Source organism: Papio anubis, chromosome 10 (assembly GCF_008728515.1).
Source record: "Papio anubis isolate 15944 chromosome 10, Panubis1.0, whole genome shotgun sequence".
Classification (NCBI taxonomy): Eukaryota; Metazoa; Chordata; class Mammalia; order Primates; family Cercopithecidae; genus Papio; species Papio anubis.
The window spans coordinates 32,265,097-32,291,778 of NC_044985.1; the positions used below are offsets into that span (position 1 = coordinate 32,265,097).

At 34.7% G+C, this 26,682-nt stretch overlaps 1 protein-coding gene across 9 annotated transcripts in view; it reads left to right on the plus strand.

Moving 5' to 3' along the window:
* MBD5 (methyl-CpG binding domain protein 5) overlaps positions 1–26,682 on the plus strand; it is a 493,059-nt gene that overhangs the window by 357,152 nt on the left and 109,225 nt on the right. Inside the window, exon 1 of one of the 9 annotated variants that reach the window (XM_009182196.3) lies at positions 14,142–14,227. The exons of the other annotated variants lie outside the window; for them this stretch is intronic. The gene's annotated coding sequence lies outside the window, so the exon portion shown is untranslated. Of the gene's footprint in view, positions 1–14,141; positions 14,228–26,682 lie in introns of those variants that run through there. 9 annotated transcript variants of the gene reach the window in all.

Genomic DNA, 26,682 nt, shown 5'->3' on the forward strand with positions numbered 1-26,682 from the left:
CGTGATCCACCTGCTTCAGCCCACCAAAGTGCTGGGATTACAGACATGAGCCACCGCACCAGGCCGCTAAGAACCTTGAAAAAATGTTAGACAAATTGCTAACTAGAATAACTAGTTAAGAAAAGACCTGTTCTGCTGCCTCCACTGGTGATACCCAGGCAAACAGGATCTGGGGTGGACCTCCAGACCTGATGGAGCTTAAAAACACAGCATGAGAACTTCATGAAGCATACACAAATATCAATAGCTGAATCAATCAAGTGGAAAAAAGGAGGATATCAGAGATTGAAAATGAACTTAATGAAATAAAGCGTGAAGACAAGATTAGAGAAAAAGAATGAAAAGGAACGAACAAACCCTCAAAGAAATATGGGACTATGTGAAGAGACCAAACCTATGTTTGATTGGTGTACCTGAAAGTGACGGGGAGAATGGAACCAAGTTGGAAAATACTCTTCAGGACATTATTCAGGAGAACTTCCTCAACCTAGCAAGACAGGCCAACATTCAAATTCAGGAAACACAGAGAAACCACAAAGATCCTCCTTAAGAAGAGCAACCCAAGACATGTGATCGACAGATTCACCAAGGTTGAAATGAAAGAAAAATGTTAAGGGCGGCAGAGAGAAAGGTCGGGTTACCCACAAAGGGAAACCTATCAGCCTAACAGCGGATCTCTCGGTAGAAACCCTACAAGCCAGAAGAGAATGGGGGCTAATATTCAAAATTCTTAAATGAAAGAATTTTCAACCCAGAATTTCATATCCAGCCAAACTAAGCTTCATAAGTGAAGGATAATAAAATCCTTTACAGACAAGCAAATGCTGAGAGATTTTGTCACCACCAGGCCTGCCTTACAAGAGCTCCAAAGGAAGCCCTAAATATGGAAAGGAAAAACTGGTACCAGCCACTGCAAAAACATACCAAATTGTAAAGACCATTGACATTATGAAGAAACTGCATCAACTAATGGACAAAATAACCAGCTAGCATCATAATGACAGGATCAAATTCGCACATAACAGTATTAACCTTTAATGTAAATGGGTTAAATGCCCCAATTAGACACAGACTGGCAAGTTGGATAAAGGGTCAAGACCCATTAGTGTGCTGTATTCAGGAGTCCCATCTCATGCAAAGACACACATAGACTCAGAATAAAGGGATGGAGGTATATTTACCAAGCAAATGGAAAGCAATAAAAAGCAGGGGTTGCAATCCTAGTCTCTGATAAAAGAGACTTTAAACCAACAGAGATCAAAAAAGACAAGGGCTTTACATAATGGTAAAGGGATCAATACAACAAGAAGAGCTAACTATCCTAAATATATACACACCCAATACAGGAGCACCCAGATTCATAAAGCAAGTTCTTAAGAGACCCACAAAGAGATTTAAACTCCCACACAATAATAGTGGGAGACTTTAACACCCAACTGTCAATATTATATCAACAAGACAGAAAATTAACAAGGATATTCAGGACGTGAACTCAGCTCTGGACCAAGCAGACCTAATAGACATCTACAGAACTCTCTACCCCAAATCAGCAGAATATACATTCTTCTCAGCACCACGTCACACTTATTCTAAAATTGATCACATAATTGAAAGTAAAGCACTCCTCAGCAAATGCAGAAGAACAGAAATCTTAACAAACAGTCTCTCAGACCACAGTGCAATCAAATTAGAACTCAGCATTATGAAACTCACTCAAAACTGCAAAAATATATGGGAACTGAACAACCTGCCCCTGAATAACTACTGGGTTAATAACAAAATTAACACAGAAATAAATAAGTTCTTTGAAACCAATGAGAACAAAGACACAACATACCGGAATCTCTGGGACACAGCCAAAGCAGTCTTAGAGGGAAATTTATAGCACCAAATGCCCACAGGAGAAAGCGGGAAAGATCTAAAATCGACACCCTAACATCACAATTAAAAGAACTAGAGAAGCAAGAGCAAACAAATTCAAAAGCTAGCAGAAGACGAGAAATAAACAAGATCAGAGCAGAACTGAAGGAGATAAACCCTTAAAAAATCAAGGAATCGAGGAGCTGATTTTTTGAAACGATTAACAAAATACATAGACCACTAGTGAGACCAATAAAAAAGAAAAGAGAGAAGAATCAAATAGACACAATAAAAAATGATAAAGGGGATATCACCACTGATCCCACCAAAATACAAGCTGCCATCAGAGAATAGTATAAATCCCTCTATGCAAATAAACTAGAAAATATAGAGGAAATGGATAAATTCCTAGACACATGCACCCTCTTACAACTAAGCCAGGAAGAAGTCGAATCGCTGAATAGACCAATAACAAGTTCTGAAGTTGAGATAGTAATTAATACTCTACCAACAAAAAAAGTCCAGGACCAGATGGATTCCCAGCTGAATTCTACCAGAAGTACAAAGAGGAGCTGGTACCATTCCTTCTGAAACTATTCCAAACAAAGGAAAAAGAGGGAATCCTCCCTAACTCATTTTATGAGGCCAGCATCATCCTGATGCCAAAAGCTAGCAGAGACACAACAAAAATTCTAAATCTCAAGCCAATATCCTTGATGAATATCGATGCAAAAATCCTCAATAAAATGCTGGCAGACAGAATGCAGCAGCACATCAGAAAGCTCATCCACCATGATCAAGTCGACTTCACACCTGGGATGCAAGGCTGGTTCAACATATGCAGATCAATAAATGTAATCCATCACATAAACAGAACAAATGACAAAAACCACATGATTATCTCAATAGATGCAAAAAAAGGCCTTCGATAAAATTCAACACCCCTTCATGCTAAAAACTATCAACAAACTTGGTATTAATGGAAAGTATCTCAAAATAATAAAAGCTGTTTGTGACAAACCCACAGCCAATATCATACTGAATGGGCAAAAGCTGGAAGCATTCCCTTTGAAAACCAGCACAAGACAAGGATGCCCTCTGTCACCATTCCTATTCAACATAATATTGGAAGTTCTGGCCAGGGCAGTTAGGCAAGAGAAAGAAATAAAGGTATTCAGATAAGAAAAGACAAAGTCAACTTGTCCCTGTTTGCAGATGCCATGATTGTATATTTAGAAAACCCCATTGTCTCAGCCCAGAATCTCCTTAAGCTGATAAGCAACTTCAGCAGAGTCTCAGGATACAAAATCAATGTGCAGAAATCACAAGCATTCCTATACACCAATGATAAACAGAGAGCCAAATCATGAGTGAACTCCATTTACAATTGCTACAAAGAGAATAAAACACCTAGGAATACAACTTACAAGGGATGTGAAGGGCCTTTTCAAGGAGAACTACAGACCACTGCTGAAGGAAATAAGAGAGAACACAAACAAATGGAAAAACATTCCATGCTTATGCATAGGAAGAATCAATATCGTGAAAATGGCCATAGTGCACAAAGTAATTTATAGATTTACTGTTATCCCCATCAAGCTACTATTGACTTTCCTCACAGAATTAGAAAATCCTACTTTAAATTTCATATGGAACTAAAGAAGAGCCCATATAGCCAAGACAATTCTAAGCAAAAAGAACAAAGCTGGAGGCATCACACTACCTGACTTCAAATTATACTACAAGGCTATAGTAACAAAACCAGCATGGTACTGGTACCAAAACAGATTTATAGACCAATGGAACAGAATAGAGGCCTCAGAAATAACACCACACATCAACAACCATCTAATCTTTGACAAACCTGACAAAAACAAGCAATAGGGAAAGATTCCCTGTTTAATAAATGGCATTGGGAATACCGGCTAGCCATATGCAGAAAACAGAAACTGAACCCCTTCCTTACACCTTATACAAAAATGAACTCAAGATGGATTAAAGACTTAAACATAAGACTAAAACCATAAAAACCCTAGGAGAAAACCTAGGCAATACCATTCAGGATGTACACATGGGCAAAGACTTCATGATCAAAACACCAAAAGCAACAGCACCAAAAGCCAAAATTGACAAATGGGGTCTAATTAAACTAAAGAGCTTCTGCACAGCAAAAGAAACTATCATCAGAGTGAGGAGACAACCTACAGAATGGGAGAAAATTTTTACAATCTACCTATCTAACAAAGGGCTAATATCCAGAATGTACAAGGAACTTAAGCAAATTTACAAAAAAAGAAATAACCATTACAAAATGGGCAAAGGATATGAACAGATACTACTCAAAAGAAGACATTTATGCGGCCAATAAACATATGAACAAAAGCTCTTTATCACTGGTCATTAGAGAAATGCAAATTAAAACCACAATGAGATACCATCTCACACCAGTTAGAATGGCGATCATTAAACAGTCAGGAAATGACAGATTCTGGAGAGGATGAGGAGAAATAGGAACACTTTTACGCTATTGGTGGGAGTGTAAATTACTTCACCCAGTGGAAGACAGTGTAGCGATTCCTCAAGGATCTACAACCAGAAATACCATTTGACCCAGCCATCCCATTACTGGGTATATACCCAAAGGATTATAAATCATTCTATTATAAAGACACATGCTCACGTATGTTTATTGCAGCACTATTCACAATAGCAAAGACTTGGAACCAACCCAAATGCTCATCAGTGATAGACTGGATTAAGAAAATCTGACACCATGGAATACTCTGCAGCCATAAAAAAGGATGAGTTCATGTCCTCTGCAGGGTCATGGATGAAGCTGGAAGCCATCATTCTCAGTAAACTAACACAGAAACAGAAAACCAAACACTGCACATTCTCACTCATAAGTGGGAGTTGATCAATGAGAACACATGGACACAGAGAGGGGAACATCACACACTGGGGCCTGTCAGGGGTTGGGGGGCTAGGGGAGGGATAGCATTAGGAGAAATACCTAATGTAGATGATGGGTTGATGGGTGCAGCAAACCACCATGGCATGTGTATACCTATGTAACAAACCTGCACATTCTGCACATGTATCCCAGAACTTAAAGTATTTTTTAAAAATTTTTTAATAAATAAAAACAAAAAATATTTTAAAAGAGCATCAAAATGTGTTTCACAATAGTTACATTCTGCTCTTACTAATTCTTGGTAAAGGGACTCCAACTGAAGCAGTACTAAGGCAGTCTTGTGTTAATGTAGTCCCAGCAGCCAAATGTGGGGCAATTTGAGCATTAAAATAAACAATGATAATAATGATTTATAACACACTGTATAAAATGAGAATCTTATCAATCCAGACCAATATAAATGAATACATAAATGAAGGAGAACAGAAAATTCTTTCTTACATCAGAATGCCAACTAATAGAAGGGATAATAGAGTTATAAAATCATTTTCTAACTCTATTATCCCTTCTATTAGATGCTAAAATTAGCGAGTAAAATTTTATATTAGTTTCAAAATATTCAAAATTTAATTATAAAGGAAACCTACTAATTTGGCAGTGAAGAAACCAACGGATATCACATTAACGAAGTGATCATAGTTACCGCCACCAGTATTGTAATAAACTTTCATTTCATGTGTCTCCTGATATGATGCATGGAGAAGGACACAGCATCACCTCTGTAACATTCCCACTAAAATGCATGACCTAAATTGAATTATGAGGAAACATCAGACAAATGCAACATGCAGTAAAAATTTTTAACAAAATGACTGGCCTACATTCTTCAAAAGTGCCAGAGTCATGAAAAAGAAAGACTAAGTAGTGGTTCCATTTTTTTAAAAAACTTTAAAAAAAAAAAAGGCAGGAAACTGAAGACACTTAGCAACTAAATGTCATGTGATAATTGATTGGTTCTTGGCCTAGGGTGTTTTTTAAAATCTATAAAATCCCACAAAGGGCATTATTGGGACAATTATAAAAATTGAATAGGGTATGTAGATTAGATACATTACATTTTTTAATTTGATCATTGTAATTATGCAAGAGAATATCCATGTTCTAAGGAAACGAAGTATTTAGAGGTGAATTGGAACATTGCTCCAGTTTACTCTCAAAGATTCCAGAAGTACAAATTAAGCAGATAGATACTAAGATGACAAATTAAATAGAGAAAAATGTAAATCGTTGAGGAATCTGAATAAAGAGTTACAAGAGTCCCTCAGCCTATTCTTGCAGCTTTTCTATGTGTTTGAATATATACTGAAATAAAAAGTTGTAATACTTTCTCTTTTTGTTGTAATACTTTTTCTTTTTGTTGTGATTGGTTTTATTTCAATAGCTTTTGGGATACTCCTGTGTTCAATAAAATTATGAAGCAAAATTACAGTGATTAATCTGCCTCCCTCTAGAAAAGATAGTTTATATTATATTTGTGAGCCATGTTAAATTCTTTATGTTAAATGTACCATTTGAATTCAGGATATTAATATTTTAAGTGAATGCACTTAGGGGATGTATAATAAATAGCTATTTCAAAACACATAAAACTGCTACATCTAGTCTCTTCCAATCCCCACCCCACCTACCATACATTTACTCATTCTTTATTCCCCACTTTACCTGGCTAATTGAAGTGTAACAAAAGCTTCATCCAGGAACATTTTTCTTCCTCCGTATTTTCTTTTTTTTTTTTTTTTTTTTTTTTTTTTTGAGACGGAGTCTCGCTCTGTCTCCCAGGCTGGAGTGCAGTGGCCCTATCTCAGCTCACTGGAAGCTCCGCCTCCCAGGTTTATGCCATTCTCCTGCCTCAGCCTCCCAAGTAGCTGGGACTACAGGCGCCCGCCACCTCGCCCAGCTAGTTTTTTGTATTTTTTAGTAGAGACGGGATTTCACTGTGTTAGCCAGGATGGTCTCGATCTCCTGACCTCGTGATCCACCTGTCTCGGCCTCCCAAAGTGCTGGGATTACAGGCTTGAGCCACCGCGCCCGGGCTCCTCTGTATTTTCTACTAAAGCATTGTCATCACTTTATAAACGTGATAGATTACATATTAAATTGAGAAACATGTGTTGTTAAAAAAGACTTTGTACAAGAAATTGCCTAGTTGTTGATACTTGCTTTGTATCATAAATTACCATAATATGTTTATATTTATAAAATGGGACAATTATCAAAATATCCTCAATTTTAAATATTTTGCATGCACCATAGTTTTTAAAAACCTGGCACGATACATTTACAATATATTTTCTTACTTTAATGTAAATTTTGCCTTCATTGTCCTAATGAGCTATCTGGTCTGTATTCCCAGAAATGTAGTATTATACCTTTCTATTCAGAAGTTAAATATTAGTGTTTGGTGGTTTTTTGACAATGAGAGTTAGTAAATTCAGAGTAAAATGTAGACAACTAAATTGCACCATATCCTATTTATTTATTTATTTACTTACTTACTTATTTTGAGATGGAGTCTCACTCAGGCTGGAGTGCAGTGGTGCGATCTCGGCTCACTGCAACCTCTGCCCACTGGGTTCAAGTGATCCTCCTGCCTCAGCCTCCCAAGTAGCTGGGACCATGGATGTGCACCACTACATTTGGCTAAATGTATGTATTTTTGGTAGAGACAGGGTTTCACTGTGTTGCCCAGGCTGGTCTCGAACTCCTCAGCCCAAGAGATCCGCCTGCCTCGGCCTCCCAGATTACTGGGATTACAGTCATGAGTCACCATACAGGCATGAGTCACCATCCCAGCTGACAGCCTAATTTTTTTAAAGATATTTACCATGTAATAGGAAATTAGGAGAAAAAGACTGTTACAGATTCAGATATTACCTGCTTTAATTTTTTTAATCTAAGAGTCCAAACCAAAGCAAGAACATAGATGAGGGATAACTAGGAACCAAGTATTTGCAAATATATGAGTATATTTGAAGCAGGATTTTAATATTGTTTTGGTGTTTCTGTTTAAGAAGAAATATTATTATTCTCAACATTATAAGCATTAAGAGAGAAAGGATTGTCTTCTCATGGAAAATTTAGTAGCTTTCTAAGGATAGATATGTGTATAAGCATTTTAACAAATTATTTTTATTTTCTGCTGTTCCTTAGTTTTTTTTAAATTCCATCAAGAATTTTAAAGTCTACATTTAAGATGTACTGCATAAAACATGTTAATACTCTTGCCCTTTTAATGACCATATAATTTCTATGAGAAAATGGTCATGTGTCATCATGTAAATGATTTTATAGAATTAAATCTTGGAGCTCTTATTTACAACAGAAAGAATTCCGCATCAATGTTGACCTACTTTTTTTCCCTCTCAATTAGATGTTTTTTAGCAAGAGAATAACTGTCTCACACCGGGATATGAAGCCAGAATTCTTATTGTAACATATTAAAAAAAGAAAAACTCTTTCTTGCTGTGTTTCTGTAATCTGAATATAAAGTTACACTGTATCAACAACCAACAGATGGAGAAAAAGAACACTCTAGGAAACTAGGCTATAAATACTACGTTAATTTCAGAACTTCCAAGATTTTCTAGATTTTGCTAAAGCATCCCTAAACTGTGTGATCTTTTAGTAAGAAATTAATAACTTAGGGTGGAAAAGAAGGGCACAGAATTTCAAGTCAAGGCCTGTTTATTACATCAGGCGGGTTTCATCATCTTCTTATACTTAACATGAGAGCCATTTTTGGTTCTGAATTCGTAACTTGTAGGAGTTCAAAATAATAACTCCATCAGGAATTTAAAAAAGACTTTTTTCCTCCGTCAGTGTTGTGATTCTCTTATACATATGGTGACCTTCCTATAAAAACTTCAGCATATTAAATTCACCCTTGATATTGGTGATTGAATACACTATTGAAAAACCTGCTTTGGCTTATATTCATTTAGCTTATATCATATACATGTGTACCAAGTACTGTGGTTGAGCTAAAGCTGTAGACTTAGAAGATACAGTCCCCATTCTCAACTTGTTTAAAACAAGCAAACTGGACCATGATAAGGTAATATAATAGATACAAAAGTAAGTAAAACACTCTACGGAGATATGTAGTAAGAGCTGCTAACCCATATGGGGTAGTTATGAATGTCAGTGATTTTAATTAGCAAAGTTACGAATAGAAAACTATAAATGAATTTTGGATCCAAATCACATTATTTAAAGATAAATAGCAGTCTTAATAACATTACCAATACATTGAATGTCTAGGATATGCTAAGCGTTAACAACAAAAACAATCTTATCATCTACATTAGAGATCTAAAATAATAATCATGAAGATTTTTTTCCTAAGAAAATATTTGTCTTATTTATTCTGATTGTTGGGCTCTTTATCGTTAATTGGTATACAGCAATTCAAGCCACACAATCTTGTCATACCCTTTCAGAGGCACCTTTTCAGAGCGACACAGGGAAAAGAATATGGGTTTATTAATGAAAATCCATGCTCTACCACTAGAAACACAAGTCAAATTCATGGCCTACTAATGATTGTGAGATCATGAGGTTCATCCTTATGTAAAGGACAGTAACTCATGATTACACCATGAGCCCTCACCGGTGGGAAAAGCATTATGATATGTTGTTTGAGAAAGACAGTAGTGGTGAATCTGGAGAAATGGCCTTGGACAAAGAGGGAGATTGCCAAATGTAAGAAAAAGTGTGAATATAGAATTAAGATGAAAGGCAAGAGCTTGAGAAAGGTTAGCAAAGAGAATGTGAGTGTAAGTGAAGTAAATGGAAGAGAGTATAGTGGGCTCAAGAAACTCGAAGTGTTTGATAGCTAAATATCATGAAAAAAAAGACTTAGTGGAAAGTAACTTCTACTTGAACCTGGAATGTTGGGCAGTCATTGTTATTCTCTATAATTTTTCCTCTGATTTTCCACCAACTCTGCTAGCAAGGCAACTGAGGAATAGTAATTTAGCCTTTGAGCAATTATTCTAATTAGCTCTCTGTAGTATATTAAAGACCTACATCTTTTGGTTACATGCTATAATAAACACATAGTTTAGCTGTAGATAGTCTTTACCTTTTTTTAAAGAATTATGTTTTGATATGGCTACAAAATTGAATTTTAACTTTGGTAAATAAATAGATTTTAATGAAAAATGGAAAGTCAGTTCTTTTTTACCACAGGAAAGCAAGAAGGCCTGTTTTTGAATAGGTTTCAATACTCAAAGCTTTCAGAGAACAGAGGGAAAGGGTATCTTTGATAAGATTTTATTTATTTAAATTTTATTTCCACTCATGATTTTGGTAGATTTCCATCAATTCTGGATATAATACTCTTGTTCATTGGTAGCATTGCATTACAGTGAGAAGTGCATATTGAATAACCAGATAATGACCTAACACAGTAATGAACCTTGCTGATTTGGATTAATTATAGGGAAAAATACAAATATGTTCTTCTATATTTGTTATTGGAAGGACAAGTTTTACAAATACCATTTTAGCTTTCACTTATCATATATCATATGCATTATCTATCCAATGATAGATAAACCATAAGGCTTTCTAGAGCATGCTATTTTAGAGCCTTTAAGATTTTCAAAATTTCAAATTAATAGTACATATGTGGCATAAATATTGATGAATTTAATCTAAATTTTAAAAACCACCTCTCTATATGCAAATTACCTTTTTTAGAGACTCTTGAGATGAGTAACATTTATTAGAAGATGGTTAATGAAAACACAAACCGAATAAGCTACTCTCAGTGATCAGGTGACTACAATACTTTTAAAAATGTTTGTTGATTAGAATTATTCATAATACTTTAATTTACTTTGTGGCTTTCCTCTGTCCTCTGTCCTTATTTAGTGTGTTTCTTTTAGTGATGAATCCAGGCTTACCTGATATCAGCAGTAACATAATATAGGCTGGGCATCCATAACCCAAAAATCTAAAATGCCCCAAAATCAGAGACTTAGCACCAACATAAGGCTCAAAGGAAATGCTCATTGGAGCATTTTGGATTTCAGATTTTCAGATTAGGGATGCTGAACTGATAAGTATAATGCAAATATTCCAAAATTCTTCTGGTCCCAAGCATTTTGGATAAGGGGTACTCAGCCTATATACCAAAATGTTTGATTGGGTTGTAGTTACTAGATGCCGATTTGCCAAACCCAGAACGTTGCTTAGCTTTGTACGTTGCACACAAGGCCCATTTACTTATTCCAAACTAAATATGTTTATACATACACACACACACACACAGACACACACACACATGAACATGCATATGCCCATGTATTTTCTTACTACAAAGTCAGAGGGTCTAACAATTCTGAACGTATATGTAGATATTTAACAGTCCTCAATTACCATATTGTCTCTTACAATGCAAAAGACCGTTGAGCAAGATTAAACAGTATGCGACCTGCTTCTATTTTTCTTGTTACAAGTCTTACTAAGATGTCCAGTTGTTGTTTTTTATAACTTCCATAAATTATAGTTAGTTAGCAAGTACTTATTGAATGCTTTCTAAGTGTAATGTAGAATTTAAAGTGATATTAAAGAAAATTAAGGCCTAGCGCCTGTTCACCGTCTGTTTTAAGTTTTTCTCCACAGTAGGTGGGCCTGAAGGTGACCCATATGCTCCCTCACCCTGAGGTTAAGGTGCAAAAGACAAAGTACCTCGTCTCAGGACTCTGGGATGCAGAAGATGGTCTCTCAGGCAGATGTGCAAATTGGTACAATACATACAAAATAATCATAGTACAGATTATACTATCCTCTTGAATTGTCATGTCTAGCTTCCTTTCTGCCACACATGCATATGACTATACTTATATTTTAAATTATTTTTACTCCTATGTGTGCTTTTTTCTTAATATTAGAAAACAGTACTTTTAAAATACTTGATCACTTGTCCAACTTAGTGATATTATTTCAAATTCATTTAAGTTCTTAGCTAACATTGTTTAATACCTGGTATGTATAACATTATGTTAAATATCTATCCTGAATGCTACAGTCTCAGACTTCTCATATTTTAGCATCTTCTCCAAAGTATGATACAAGTCATCAATGAAAATACAGTAAGCACCAGATTCAAAACACTATGGTTTGATAGCATATCATAGGCCTCCTAACTGCTGACTCTTCAGTAACTTTTTACAAAAGAATTTAGGAAAGAAATATTTTTTACATTTTACACTTTTCTACCAGTCAGTATTCTTTATTGCAAACCAAATAATCCTCACTGACCAGTATAACAGCAAAAGGAACGTGTTAAAGGTATTGACAATGTTGCTAACAGATATCAGCAAGACAAGAGAGCTGGCTTTGGAGTTGTCTAATCAGTAATGTTGTGCAAGCACATTCCAGGAGCTTGATCCACTGCACGCAGCACTTACAATGCACAAATCTGAACACCACTGTCATCCCCAAGGAACCTGATGACTCTTCCAACAAATCAGTTCCCTCAGGAAGACTTGCATCCCCAGTTCCTTTGCTTCCAATTTCAAATCATATTCTGTGGATTTCATTGCTGGGATATGGGATCCTTGCCTTGCTGTTAGAAGTCTGGAAATGCTAGTTTTCTGATTTCTGCCTTAAGATTGGAGCCATTTCATAGAAAATTACCAAAATATAAGGAAAGCGTTCAAAATTTGAGGGCTGTCACAGGTGATAAATGTCCACCAATACCAATGAACTAGATTAATTTTCATCTTAAATCTTCATTGCATTATTTGAAATTTTTAGGGGTCAGATATTTCTTTGGGAAATTTACCCCTATTTTTGCCTTCAGTAATCATTCAAATTATTTTCTCAGTAAATCACTCCCACCAAATGTTAGCTGCTCTAACTATCATCATCTGTGCTTGAGTGAAAGAGAGAAGCACATCTGGGGTTGTAGTACAGAATTTTTTATCCTTAGCACTATTGACATTTGTAAATGAATAAGTCTTTGTTATTGGGGCTTTCTTGTGCATTGTAGGATGTTTAGCAGCATCCCTGACCTCTGCCTACTAGATTCCCATAGCATACATACACATACTCAGAATGATCAACAAGATTGTCTTCCCTTGAGGGGTCCTAAAGGAAATTTCCAAGGTTCTGGTTCTCTATCCTATTTGACCTGATGCTGATTACATGGGTGTGTTCACTTTGTAAAAATTTGTTAAGCTCTACAGGTATGATTTGTATACTTTTAAAATATTCATATTATATTTCAATAAAATGTACTTAGTATTTATGCAGAAAAAAATTGTCTTCATACGTTGACAGATACTAGATTAGGGTACTGTATTGGTCAGGGTTCTATAGAGGGACAGAACTAATAGGATATATATAGATAGATAGATAGATATGAGTATATATATATATAGTTAGTTAGCAAGTACTTATTGAATGCTTTCTAAGTGTAATGTAGCATTTAAAGGATATATATATAGAGAGAGAGGATATATATAGGATGTATATATGAGGTATATATACATATATGGGATATATATAGGATATATATATCCTATTAGTTCTATCCCTATATATATAAAGGGGAGTTTATTAAGTAGATTAACTCACATGATCACAAGGTCCCACAATAGGCCATCTGCAAGCTGAGGAGCAAGGAAGCCAGTCCAAGTCCCAAAGCTGAAGAACCTGGAGTCGGATATTCAAAGCCAGGAATCATCCAGCACGGGAAAAGGATGTAGGCTGGGAGGCTAAGTCAGTCTAACCTTTCCACATTTTTCTGCCTGCTTTATATCCTGGCCATGCTGACAGCTGATTAGATGGTGTCTACCCAGATTAAGGGTGGGTCTGCCTTTCCCAGCCCACTGACTCAAATGTTAATCTCCTTTGGCAACACCCTCATAGACACACCCAGAATGAATACTTTGCATCCTTAAGTCCAATCAAGTTGATACTCAGTATTAACCATCACAGATAGTAAATTATTGCTGGTTGAGAACCAGTAAGGGACCGCTATGTCTTTGCTTCATGGGCAACTAAGCAAACAAATAGACACCTTGTATAACTATTACACTTTCTCTGCATTTCTTACAGTTTGACCACTGATGTTGTGATTATGTCTCTCTCACTGCTTCCTCTAAATTATTTTCATCAAAACATAAGAAATTATATAAATCTAAAGAGGAGGCTGAAAATTGTCTCTACTGTGGAGGCCTTCAATAACTCACTCTGCTTCCTCCAATACTTCTTGTTTGTCCTCTGCCCCTTATGGACAGACAGTCTAAGTATTCTCCATCCCCTTCCTTCTTCTAGGGTATCCTTGACAATAGAAACCTACAAAAAGGTAAAGAAGAGAAGGATAGTTAGTTCATACTTTGAATTTGAACTTTGTACTTAAGAAATTTGGTTAGTTGGGTGAGTATATATTTCTTAAGGTTATCATGGGAGCAAATGAAATAAAAGTATCCATTTTTTCATTGCATTAATTTTGCATGAAAAAGTGTTCCCTCTTAATAGAAATTAGCTATTATGTAGCTAAGATTTGGGACTGAGGCTATAAACCAGTAACTTTCCTGTATTTCCTTTTGTAATTCAGAGTATATGCAGGAAACTGTAGATAAGCTGTATGAATTGCCTTTTTCTTTTAATGCATTCTACAGTATTCATTAATTTATACATATTTTCACTCCTTAAAAATGATACTGTCTGTGAGTAAAATGGTTTTATATGTTAATCCTTAACTATTCTAAGCAAAGATAAAATACTAAAAAAAATCAGTTTAATGACATTTGGTTTCCCGATAAATTTCAAAGTTGGCCTGAGTCATATTGCTGCTTTTTCACATTAACCTCCAAAATTTCTAACCTGTTTTAAGAGTTTAGGAGCCTGCCTTTTCAAAACTGAAAAGTAATATTTCATTTCCTTACTTTAAGCATTTCTTTTACTGCCTAATAAGTTATAGCTCTGCAACTATGAGGACATGATTAAATTTTTTCCTCTCACTTTTAAGTAGAATAAATCAGTTTTTTGTCAGAGTAGTTTTAGTTTTATACTATATCATAAATAGCTCATCAGTTGTGTTCGAGAGAACTTTTTTCTCATGAGAAATACTCAGTTTCTCTACTATTAAAAAAGATACAAAATGTTTATCTTCTTATGTCTTAAATCATTAATTGTAATCAAGTTTTTAAAAATATTCATTTGGCTACCTTTGTCTTAATGTGTTTATGTAGCACTCATATTCTAATTAAAATTCACTTAGAATTTGGTATAGCTTCAATATATTTTAATAATATATGTAGAAAAATGCATATTTACAAATATGCAATTGGGTAATTACAAACGTATAGTTATTGCTTTCCATTGACCAGTTTGGAAAGTAACAAATGTCTTGTGGCTTGAATCTTCCTATTTTTATATTTAGATACAGGTGAAGAGACAATTGGTGGATTGACAGAGTTTTTTTAAATGACACAGAACATAGCGTAGAAAGAAAAATACATGAAGTATATGAAAGGGAGAGATTTGTAGACTAAAATGTGAAAGTCTGAGACTAGTAAAAGACTCACAAAGACAAGATAGAGCAAATGAAAGAAAGATAATATTTAAAGAGCTCATGGCTAATGATTTTCCAAAAACAGTAAAGAGCAGGGGTCTACAGATAGTGAAAACAGTGTATAACAAACAAGAAATAAAAAGAAATCCATACCTTGAGATAATATGGCAAAGCTGCAGGTCATCAAATACAAAAAAGATGCTAAAGCAGCTTAAGGGGGAAAAAACACAGATAACCTGAAAAGAAACAATGAAATTTACCACAGACTTCTCAACAGCAATAATGGAAGCTAGAAATCAATGGAATAATATTTTCAAAGTGCTGAGAGAAAATACTTGTCAACCTAAGAATGAATGCCTACCAAAACTTTCCTTCAATCCAAAGATGAAAAAAGATAATCAAAAACAGAGAGCGTACTATCAAAAGGCATAAACTAAAGAAACCTCTGAAAGATAATGGTTAGAAAAAAATTCAGTAACTGAATTTTTATATATACATTTATATATAAAATGTATTCATATATAAAATGTATATATAAAAAGGGAAAAATAATTTCAAAGGAGAATCTGAGATGCCAGAAGGAACATTGAGTGAAAAAATTGGCAAATGTGAGTAAATCCAATAAAATCTTTATAAAACACCATTACTGCTGCTATTAATACTACTAATAGGTATTATTATCTTATCTAGTTTCAGAGATTGATAAAAAGGACAAAAATAAAATGTTAGACAAAAATAGCATGAAAGCCAGGGGAGGGGGTATAGCAAGAACCATCAGTATACCTAGTAAAATGTCCAAGGTAACCCACTAAGAGATTATAATCCCATAAAGGATTGCAATCCAATAGAGGGAGGAAATGAAATAAATACAGTTTCAAACAAATAAATATAAATTTTGTAAGTCTATTTTTAAGACAATAAGTGAGATTTTAAGCATAGAAGAAGTGGTGCAAACAGAAAGCAAAAAGTGAGATACTGAAAACAAGTCTAAGAACATTATACTCTGCAACATAAAAATGTGAAAAGATTGAAAATGAATCAATAGCAAAAAGTTATGCCAGGCAAACACCAACCAAAACAAAACTGGGCATCGATTTTAATGCAACGAATATGACTAGAGATAAGGAAGGTCACCGCATAATAATGAAAGGTACTACTCAGTAGAAAAATATATTCATAAGCCTCTTTATCCACTTAATATCATAACCTCTGAATATATAAAATTCAATTAAATTAAAGGAAGAAAATGGCAAATTCAGTATAATAAATCTTAATATACATTTGTCTGTGTTGAACTGTGTGCCCAACAATTAGAGAATACACATTCTTCTTGAGTGATTAATCATTTACAAAAACTGCCATAGTTTTACCACAAAGTCTCAGCAAATTTCAAAGAATTGTCTCATAGACCACATTCTCTGACAAATAAAAGTCCATATCAAAAAGATAAATTTAAAATTTATTACACATTTAGAAACGTTTTAAATCTTTGAATAACTGTTTAACCAAAGAAGTACTTTTAACTGGGCAAAAACTAAACATGTAAAATTTATAGATACACAGTCTCAACCACTTACATTAGAAAAAAAGAGGCCACAAATTATGACCTAGGTTTTCAATTTATTCAGTTAGAAAATGAACAACAGCTTTAAAAAAAAGGTAAGAATGAGATAATAAAGAACAGAAACTAATGAAATGAAAACATACATTCAGCCAGTGGGATCCACAAAACCTGAAATTACTTATTTTGAGAGACCCATAAAATTGACAAACCTGTGGAAGTTTATTTAGTTAAAATTTAAGAAGAAAAAACGGAGATAAGTGATGTGCGTAAAAAAGGGAAGCACACATCTCTGTGAGTAGACATTTAAAAGATAAGAAGATATTTTATGCCAATAAACATATGGTATATGTTTTTATATGCCAATAAACTGTGAAATCTAAGATGAACTGTACCCACTCCTAAGAATTATACCTTACCAGAAGTGACTCAAGAAAATATTGAAAGCTAAAATGGTCCTGTAAATATTAAAGAATCAAATATTTAATTAAAAACTTCTCATTAAAAAAATAAAAAGCTCTAGGCCTACATGGCTATAACTGACCCCTGGCCTTTCAAATGAAGGTCATTTCAAACTTACACATTCCTCCAGAGAATAGAAAAAGATGGACTATCTCTAAACTCAGCAACGTACATCTATATCAAACCCTTAATAGCCAGACCAGCCAAAGACAGCAAGAGAAAGTAAAAGCACAAGGCATTCTCACTCATGAACTTTAATACAAAATCCTAAACAAAATATTAGCCAACTGAATATAATAATGTATATATAAAAAAGAAAATACATCATGACCAAGGAAGGCATCCAAAGAATACAAGTATGGTTTGACATTAGAGAGGAAAATTATTTAACGTATTAACAGATTAATAGAGAAAAAAAACATGATCATCTCAATAGATATTTTTAATTCAACTGACTCATTCATGGGAAGAATGAAAGAAAAAAACCCCTTTGCAAAATAGAAAGGAAGTCCTTAACATAATGAAGATTGTCTGTGAAGAACATACAGCAAGTATCTTTCTTCCCAATGAAGTACTAGAAGCATTTACTTTAAAATCAGAGCAATAGGATTGAACATTTTAGTGGAGGTCAGAGTTCTCACAGCAAGAACAGAAAGTAAATACAAAGTATAAGCATTAAAAAGAAAGAAATAAAACTGTCTTCATTTGTCTGAAGGACATGACAAATGAAAATTAAATTATTAGATTTAATAAATAATTAGAAATAGGAAAATTATTAAAAATAGTAGGAGAATTTAGCTGCCATTTATTTGACTGTAAAATCAGTTTACAAAAATAAGTTGCATTTCTAATACAAAAAAGTTAGGAAAGATAATATTTACTATAGTAACAAAGATATAAAGTACACAGAAATGAAAATAACAAAAATGTGTGTGATCTCTATGGAAAAACCATAAACTTTATTGAGCAACATTAAACATCTAAATGGAGCTTATACTAATATATTAGATCCAATATAATCAAGATGTCAGTTCTCTCCAAATTGATTCATAAATTAATTTGATTCCAGTGAAAAATGCTAACAGGGTTTTCGAGGAATCTAAACTTCATATGAAAAAGCAAAGAGCATGGAATAGACAAGAGATGAGGAAAATAGGATGGAATTGCTCTGTCAGAAAATGAGATTTGTTGTAAAGCTGTAGGATTTAAGAAAGTGTGTTATTGGTGGAGAAGAAGACAGCTTGACCAAAGGAACAAAACGTATTGTTTTGCACTACCTAAATATGTGGTAAAAGTTTTTTTCCACAGCAAAGGAATGACGAATATAAAATTTAGAAGAATGCAATTGAAAAATATGTTCAAAGTTGGATTTTGTAAATTAGTTAAGGGAGAATCGTTGATTCCTACATACAGATAATTTAGAGAAGGCTTCGGTGACTTATATATGAAATCATTGTGGATATAAACTATTAAAAATGTTACTTTTGAACCATTTTATTTAAGATAATTCAATGTTTTCCTGGAAAAATAATTAGGATAATAATTACTTCTGGGGCAGGGAGTTTGAGATTAGAGTTAGTATGGATTTGTAAGCATGTGTTATTATGCTTCATAGCTCCCATATATGTGTATATATATTTTATACATCATATAATTATATTCATTTTCTAGGGCTGCCTAAGAAAATACCACAGACTGGGTTGCTTAAACAACAAATATTTTATTCTCACAGATCTGGAGGTTGGAAGTCCAGGATCAAGGTGCTGGCAGGTTTAGTTTCTACTGAGGCCTCTCTCCTTGGCTTGCAGACAGCTGCCTTCTTGCTGTCTTCTCACATGACCTTTTCTCTGTGCATGTGCATCTGTGTTGTCGCTTCCCTTTTTTATAAGGACACCAATCCTACTGGATTGGAACCATGCCATTATGACCTCATCTTTCAAAATTATTATAATTTCAGGGGATACATGCACAGGTTTGTTCAATGAGTATATTATGTAATGCTGGGGTTTGGCCTTCTAGTGAATCCATTACCCAAATAGTGAACACAGTACCCAATAGGTAGTTTTTCAACCCTTACCTCCCACTCCTTACCCCTCTTTTGGAGTCCCTAATGTCTATTATTTCCATCTTTATGTCCCATTGTTTAGCTCCCACTTTTAAGTGTGAACATGCAATATTGAATTATCTGTTTCTGATTTATTTCACGTAGGATAATGGCCTCCTGCTCCATCCATGTTGCTGCAGGGACATAATTTCATTCTTTTTATGGCTCCATAGTATTCCATGGGGGGGGTGTGTAATGTGATATAAATAGGAAAATATATATATATACACATATATGTATATATGTATATCTCCAACCCAACCCACCATTGATGGACACTTAGCTTGATTCCATGATTTTTGCTATTGTGAATAGTATTGCAATGAACATAAGAGTGCAGGTGTTTTTTGAGGAAATGATTTATTTTCCTTTGGATATACACCCAGTAGTGAGATTGCTGGATAGAATGGTAGTTCTATTTTTAGTTCTTTGAGAAATCTCCACATCATTTTCTATAGGGATTGAACTAATTTGCATTCCCACTAACAGTATATAAGCATTCCCTTTCCTCCACATCCTCACCAACGTCTGTTATTTGTTGACTTTTTAATAATAGCCATTCTGACTGGTGTGAGATGGGATCTAATTGTGGTTTTGATTTGTATCTCCCTGATGATTAGTGATATTGAGTATTTTTTCACATGTTTGTTGGCCATTTGTATGTCTTCTTTTGAGAAGTGTCTGTTCATTTCTTTGGGCCACTTTTTAATAGAGTTATTCACCTTTTTCTTGTTGATTTGTGAATTTCCTTATAGATTCTGGATATTAGACCTCTGTGGGATGCATAGTTTGCAAATATTTTCTCCCATTCTGTAGGTTGTGTCTTTGTTGATTTTTTCTTTTACTATGCAGAGCTCTTTAAGTCTTATTTGTCTGTTTTTGGTTTTGTTGCATTTGCCTTTGGTCTTAGTTAAAAATTCTTTGTCTAAGCCAGTGTCCAGAAAAGGTTTTTCCTAGGTTTTCTTCTAGAATTTCTGGTTTCAGGTCTTACATTTAAGTCTTTAATACATCTTGAGTTGATTTTTTAATATAGTGAGGGGTAGGAGTCCAGTTTCAGTCTTCAGCATATGGCTAGCCAGTTTTCTCAGCACCATTTATTGAATAGGGAGTCCTTTACCTGTTGCATGTTTTTGTTGTCTTTGTCTAATATCAGTTGGTTGTAGGTGTGTAGCTTTACTCTTGGTTTCTCTGTTCTGTTCCATTGATCTGTGTGTCTATTTTTGTACCAGTAGCATGCTGTTTTGATTATTACATTATGACTTATTTAATCTTAATTACCTCCTTAAAGGCCATATTTCTATATGCAGTCACTTTAGGGGTTAGAGCATCAACATTTGAATTTTCAGTCTATAATAATAATTATATATGTATATATATACTTTTTGAGATGGAGTCTCACTCTGTCGCCCAGGCTGGAGTACAATGGCATGATCTCAGCTAACTGTAACCTCGACCTTCTGGGCTCAGGTAATCCTCCCACCTCATCCTCCCAAATAGCTGGGATTACAGGCATGCACCACACTCAGCTAATTTTTGGTATTTTTTGTAGAGACGGAGTTTCACCATGTTGCCCTGGTCTCGAACTCCTGGGCTCAAGTGAACCTCCCACCTCGGCCTCCCAAAGTGCTGGGAAATCAGGCGCAAGCCACTGTGCCTGGCCTATAGTAATAATTGTTAATTAAAATTTTTAAATAAAATATACATCCTATGCACATCATTTTTGGTGTTGAGAAGTTCTTAATAATATTAATCCCTTTTGGAATTTCTTTTCCTATTTCTCTAAGGAATTCAATTTCAAAGGTCTACATAGGATAGGAATGATTACAGCCTTTAACAGGCACATTCACAAATCACTCTGCAAAGTTCAAAGTCTACATTTCAAGCCAATAAATTCAAACTCCCAAGACTCTTTAATAAACCTAGTAATCGATGAGACAAGAGAAGAAAATGTCCTGAGGTTTCTGAATATTTTATTTAATCAAGTCATATTTCAGGGTTATTTGTTTCCTCCGTTAAGGGCTTACAAAAATGCTGATTATTTTTAGATGTTTTAGAATACAGCGTTAAAGAACAGTATTTACTAGGGAAAATCCATAGCTAAAAATAATTTTATCATATTCGTATATATTTTAGCACGAACAGAAAAATTTACAGGTTTAATTTGCAGCTATATTTTTGACATTTTATTGCTTCACTCAGACTAAATGACTCAATGACTTACTATTTCTCTGCACTGCATACTAGGGATTTTAGCAAATACCAGGATGATTTGATGTAATTTATATTATTTAAATCTTTTTCCTGCCTGAATGTAATGTTTGACTTTATAATGTTTTTCTTTTGACATTATATATTTCACAAGTAATATACTTTGGGGTCACCTAAAACAAGGAATGGATTTCTTATCAGCAGACAACATTCCTGTCTAATATGTTCATCTTCCTGAGTTTAGAAGGTATATAAATAAAAATTAATGGAAGCTTCCAGATGTTTTTACAATAGGCACATTTTTTCAATTATTCTGTATCTCGTCAAAGATACAGAAAGCTAATAGATATATTGATGAAGTTATCAGATAAAAGCAAATATTTACAAATCATCATTCTGAAAACAGATAAGTTAATATTGTCTTAGGTTTTGCATCTGTTCATCAAGGAATAAAGATATACAACATGTATTTCTACAAAAGGATATTTCCCTTGACCCTTATATGTGTTCACTATTTTTTCCTGTTCTTTCTTCTTGTATTGCATTATTGGAAAACTTCATAATTTTTTGTTGTAGCTTGTCTCCAAGCCTAGTATAGCACATTATGTACATTTTTGTTTTTCTTTTTTCTCACAAAGTAGAAATTAGTTCATTGGGTTTTTTTCCTGCATATAACAGTGATACTATTTATTACAAACATCTGTTTTTCTAATAATGTAGACAAAGTTCATATTAGACTATGGGTTTTGGAAGACATGATTATCACATTTCATTATTGCTATAGTTTTCTATAATAAACAATGTAAACAGCAACATAGCATGAATCCAAATTTCAAATCTTTGTTATGGGTTTTGATTGGCTTTTATTAACAAAAATAAACTGGGGAACTGCCAAATACTCCTATTTCTTTATGATATTATAGATCAGTGTTTTTCAGTTTGTTGTGTCTAGACTTTCACTTCTATAAAAATTACCTGGAGTTGCTCGTTAAAAATACAGATGCCAAAATGCTACCCTAGTCTTCTCAATCTGGTATCTTCAATTTGGCCTGGAGTTCTGAATTTTCACACACAATGCTGGTGATTCTTAATCATGCTGCAGTTTGAGAGCCACTTATGTACACCATAGCCTGAGCACTGTACAAGCTTTGTTCCCTGACTTTTTTGGTGTGTTTATTTTTCCAAATTACTTCTTGAGGATATTTTATCTGTCTGACAGTTATTTTATGCCTTTGTTTAAATCAAACGGTAACTTAAACCAAGGAGAGCCAGCCTCAGCTCCAGCTCTGTGCTAAAAGGCCTCCCCTACTCCAGTTTACCTGAGGAACTTCTCTTCATCCTTTACTTACTGGTCTGTGTTCGCCTTCATCAGGCCTGCAGTATAGAGAGCATTCGTAAAATCGGACCCATTCTTTCTTAATACAGTGAGCTTAGGAATTATTTTCTCTTTATTTATTTAAATAAATATTTAGTCCATTGTTAACTTAGAGAATAATGGTTACAATGAAAGATTTATTTTCATTTCTTTATTTAATGTCATTGCAAATTGGAAACATTTGTAAAAACTCACTGCCCTTCAACCTCTTAAATATAGCCTGTAATCCTCTGCTAGGGGTTACAGTATATTTCTTTTCTGTATTTCCAGGATTTAGTTAGTCCTAGAAATATTATAGGCCATAGGACGTTTGATATTGTTTTTGTTATAGAGAAGCCAAGGGAGTTAAAGATGAAGGCCTTCTAAAATTATTAAGTTCTCACTCCTGTGTGAGTATCTGGACAAAGGAAAACAAGAAACTATCAGCATGTTTTAGAGAATTGAGAAGTTTGGCAATCCTGTGGGAAAGTATTTCCATGTAATTTTTTAAATTTATGCCCACCCAATCTGTTTTCCATAGGTTTCAGAATCTCCTCTTCAACCTACAATGAAGAGATAAATCACCTCCAACAGTCAAAAGTCTGAAATTAAGGAAAGTAAACAGTATATTACCCAGACTAGTTAAAATAACAAGACAGTAAAGTGGCACAGTCTATGATTGACATCTCCTTTTCCAAGGACATCTCTCACAGACGTAATCTTCATAGGTTGGCAGGGAGTTGATGTTGAAACCATACCAAGAAACAGATTGTGCACCCCCAAAATAAAAAAGAACAAAAAAAAATTGATCCCTGTGCATCAACGCTATAAACCAGTGCTTCTAAATTGTCTAAATTATCCTAATTCAAGTTAACCAGATGCACCAAATATGAGTGTCAGCAGCAAATATCTCCTTGTCCTTGCCCACTACCCTTGTCCATTACCCTGGTCTCTTCTCACTTTATCCTGGTTTTGGATTTTAGCCTCTAGTTTTCCAACTTTGATAGATACAGAAAGCACAGCTTCCTTTCAGATAAATTGCAGACAGAACAGATATTCTTGGTGTTCACGTTCAACTCTAATTCACCTGAAGGATTAGTAGCAGTAACACAATACAGTGGCATGGGAGGGGAAGTTGGTACGTTGAGGGTAATAGGAGTTATTGAGAGTCACTGAGGATATATTGAAATTTTGAATTGAAAAGAAAAGGTCATGCTTATAACTAGGGTAGACATTTAGACAATGTTACCTTATTGCTATCTAGTGTTATTTGTAATTTTTACTGCTTTATGTTACAAATGTTCTAAGATATACAAATAGCAAATGCATTTTTGCACCCATAAATATGTGGGGTCCTATTGTTTTCTGACATCCTGAATTCACTGTGTGGCTATATTGTTTTTTTCTTTCGTGGCATTATTTTAACCTTATATTGGAGTCAAGTTTATGATAGCCTCATAAATAATAACTTGAGTAGCTTTTGTTCTTTCTATGTTTTCTGGAACAACTTAAAATAGGAATTCACTATACCTTGAAAATTTGGTAGAATCTACAGTTATTTTACTCTGGGGTTTCCTGAGAAGGGTGGTCTTTGATTGTCACTTTAATTTCTTTATTTCTTATTCAAGCTCTATATTATAACAATTTGGATATTCTATATTTTTCTGGGAATTCATATATTTCATTTCTATTTTCAAATATTTTAGTATATAGTTGTTCATAATAACCGTTCTTATGTTTCTTAATCTCTGTGGTGTCTCCAGTTAGTTCCCTTTTCTCATTCTATACTTTGTTTTTGTTTTGTTTTGTTTTTCATTTTTTGTTCATTCCATACCTTATTTGAACATTCTGTCTTTTGTCTCTTTTTAGTCTCAACAAAAGTGTGCTTATGTTATTAATACTTTTAAGTAATCAGCTTTTGGTTTGCTATTTTTTCTTGTTATTATTTTGTTAATGCTGTTCTCAATGTCATTCTATTTTTATATTTGTTATTTCCTTCTTTGTTTCTTTGCGCTTGCTCTGTGCCTCTCTTCTAACTTCTTTGGTTAGATGCTTAACTCATTTAATTTAAACGCATTTTGTTACATGATAAATATATTAGAGCTATGAACTTTCTTCTGACTCCTGTATCAATACCTTTTCTTACTTTCTTCCTAAGATCAATGAGGTGTAGGTTTTTCATTCCTGTTTGAGGCCAACCATTTCCACGTTGACTTTTCCTTTCCTATCTCCTCCATGGCTTTGTTTTTAGTCTTTGTCTTGGTGTTGGAGTTCAGGATGTGGAACAGAAAACCCGTTCATGCTAAGAGAAAAGGTGAGTTAGTATAAGGATACCAGTGGACCATACCTGGAAAGCTATGAGATACCAGTGCAGTTCACTGTCTCCCCTTAAGGGATGTAGTTTCTCACAGAGCCTCTGCTTCTCTCTATTCATCTCTGGCCTGTTCTGCTTTCTCTAAAAGCTAGTGTTCTCATGTTCTACTTCACAGATGTTTTCTTTAGCAGCTTACGGATTGTGTTTCATCTAACTTCAGCTTTAACATGGCTCATTACTGCTGCACCATCCTTTCTTTTTACACCACTACCCTTTCATCTGAGTTTCTAGCACTATTCAGCCAATTATTTCCATATTTCTTAGTTTATACTCCTAATAAAGAGAATCCATTGGTCCAACTTTTTTTTTTTTTTTTTGACGGAATCTTGCTCTGTTGCCCAGGCTGAAGTGCAGTGGCATGATTTGGCTCACTGCAACCTCTGCCTCCCAGGCTCAAGCAATTCTCCTGCTTCAGCCTCCCGAGTAGCCGGAATCACAGGCGTGCACCACCACACTTGGCTAATTTTTGTATTTTTAGTAGACACAGGGTTTTACCATGTTGGCCAGGCTGGTCTCAAACTCCTGACCCCAGGTGATCCGCCCTCCTTGGCCTCCCAAAGTGCAGGGATTACAGGTGTGAGCCACCACGCCCGGCCCCAACTCATCTTTTCATAATAGATAACAGGTCACTAACCAACATGTATGCCTAATGTTAGTCAGTCACCTGTATTGATGAGGAATCACACCATATAAGCCACGCTGTCATGGGCAAGGGCTGTGGGCAGGGCATTTCCCCCTCATGATGTACCGGTGAACAAGCTCCAGCAATCTCTAATAGCCCTCCAATTCTTATACATTCAGTTTTACTCCATTAGTTTTTTTTTTACCTTATACCTTAATGTTATTTGTCTTGTCACTCTAAAAAATATTCTCTTTTGATGTTGTTTTTTTCTAGCTGTGTTCAACTCATTCTTCTTTTCCCCTCATCCATTGTTCTCAAAAGTATAGAGTTTGCTGTGTTCACATTCTCATCCCTCATTAACTTTTTATCCCATTAAAACTGAGCTTCGTCTTCTATTACATTCCTGGAACTGCTCTCACTAAGGGCAACAGTGATCTTCTAGTTGTCATATCCAGTGGATATAGAGGCAGTCAACTGTGTAGGAGCCTGGTATGGAGACCTCCTTACTTACCCCTCCTCCTTCAGCTAGAGTTTAGTGAGCTAGAGCCAGAGCTGGTGTTAGAGAGCAATGGCAGCATGGTGACCATGCACAGCGGCGGCTACAAACACAGTTCCACTGCCCTGTTTTC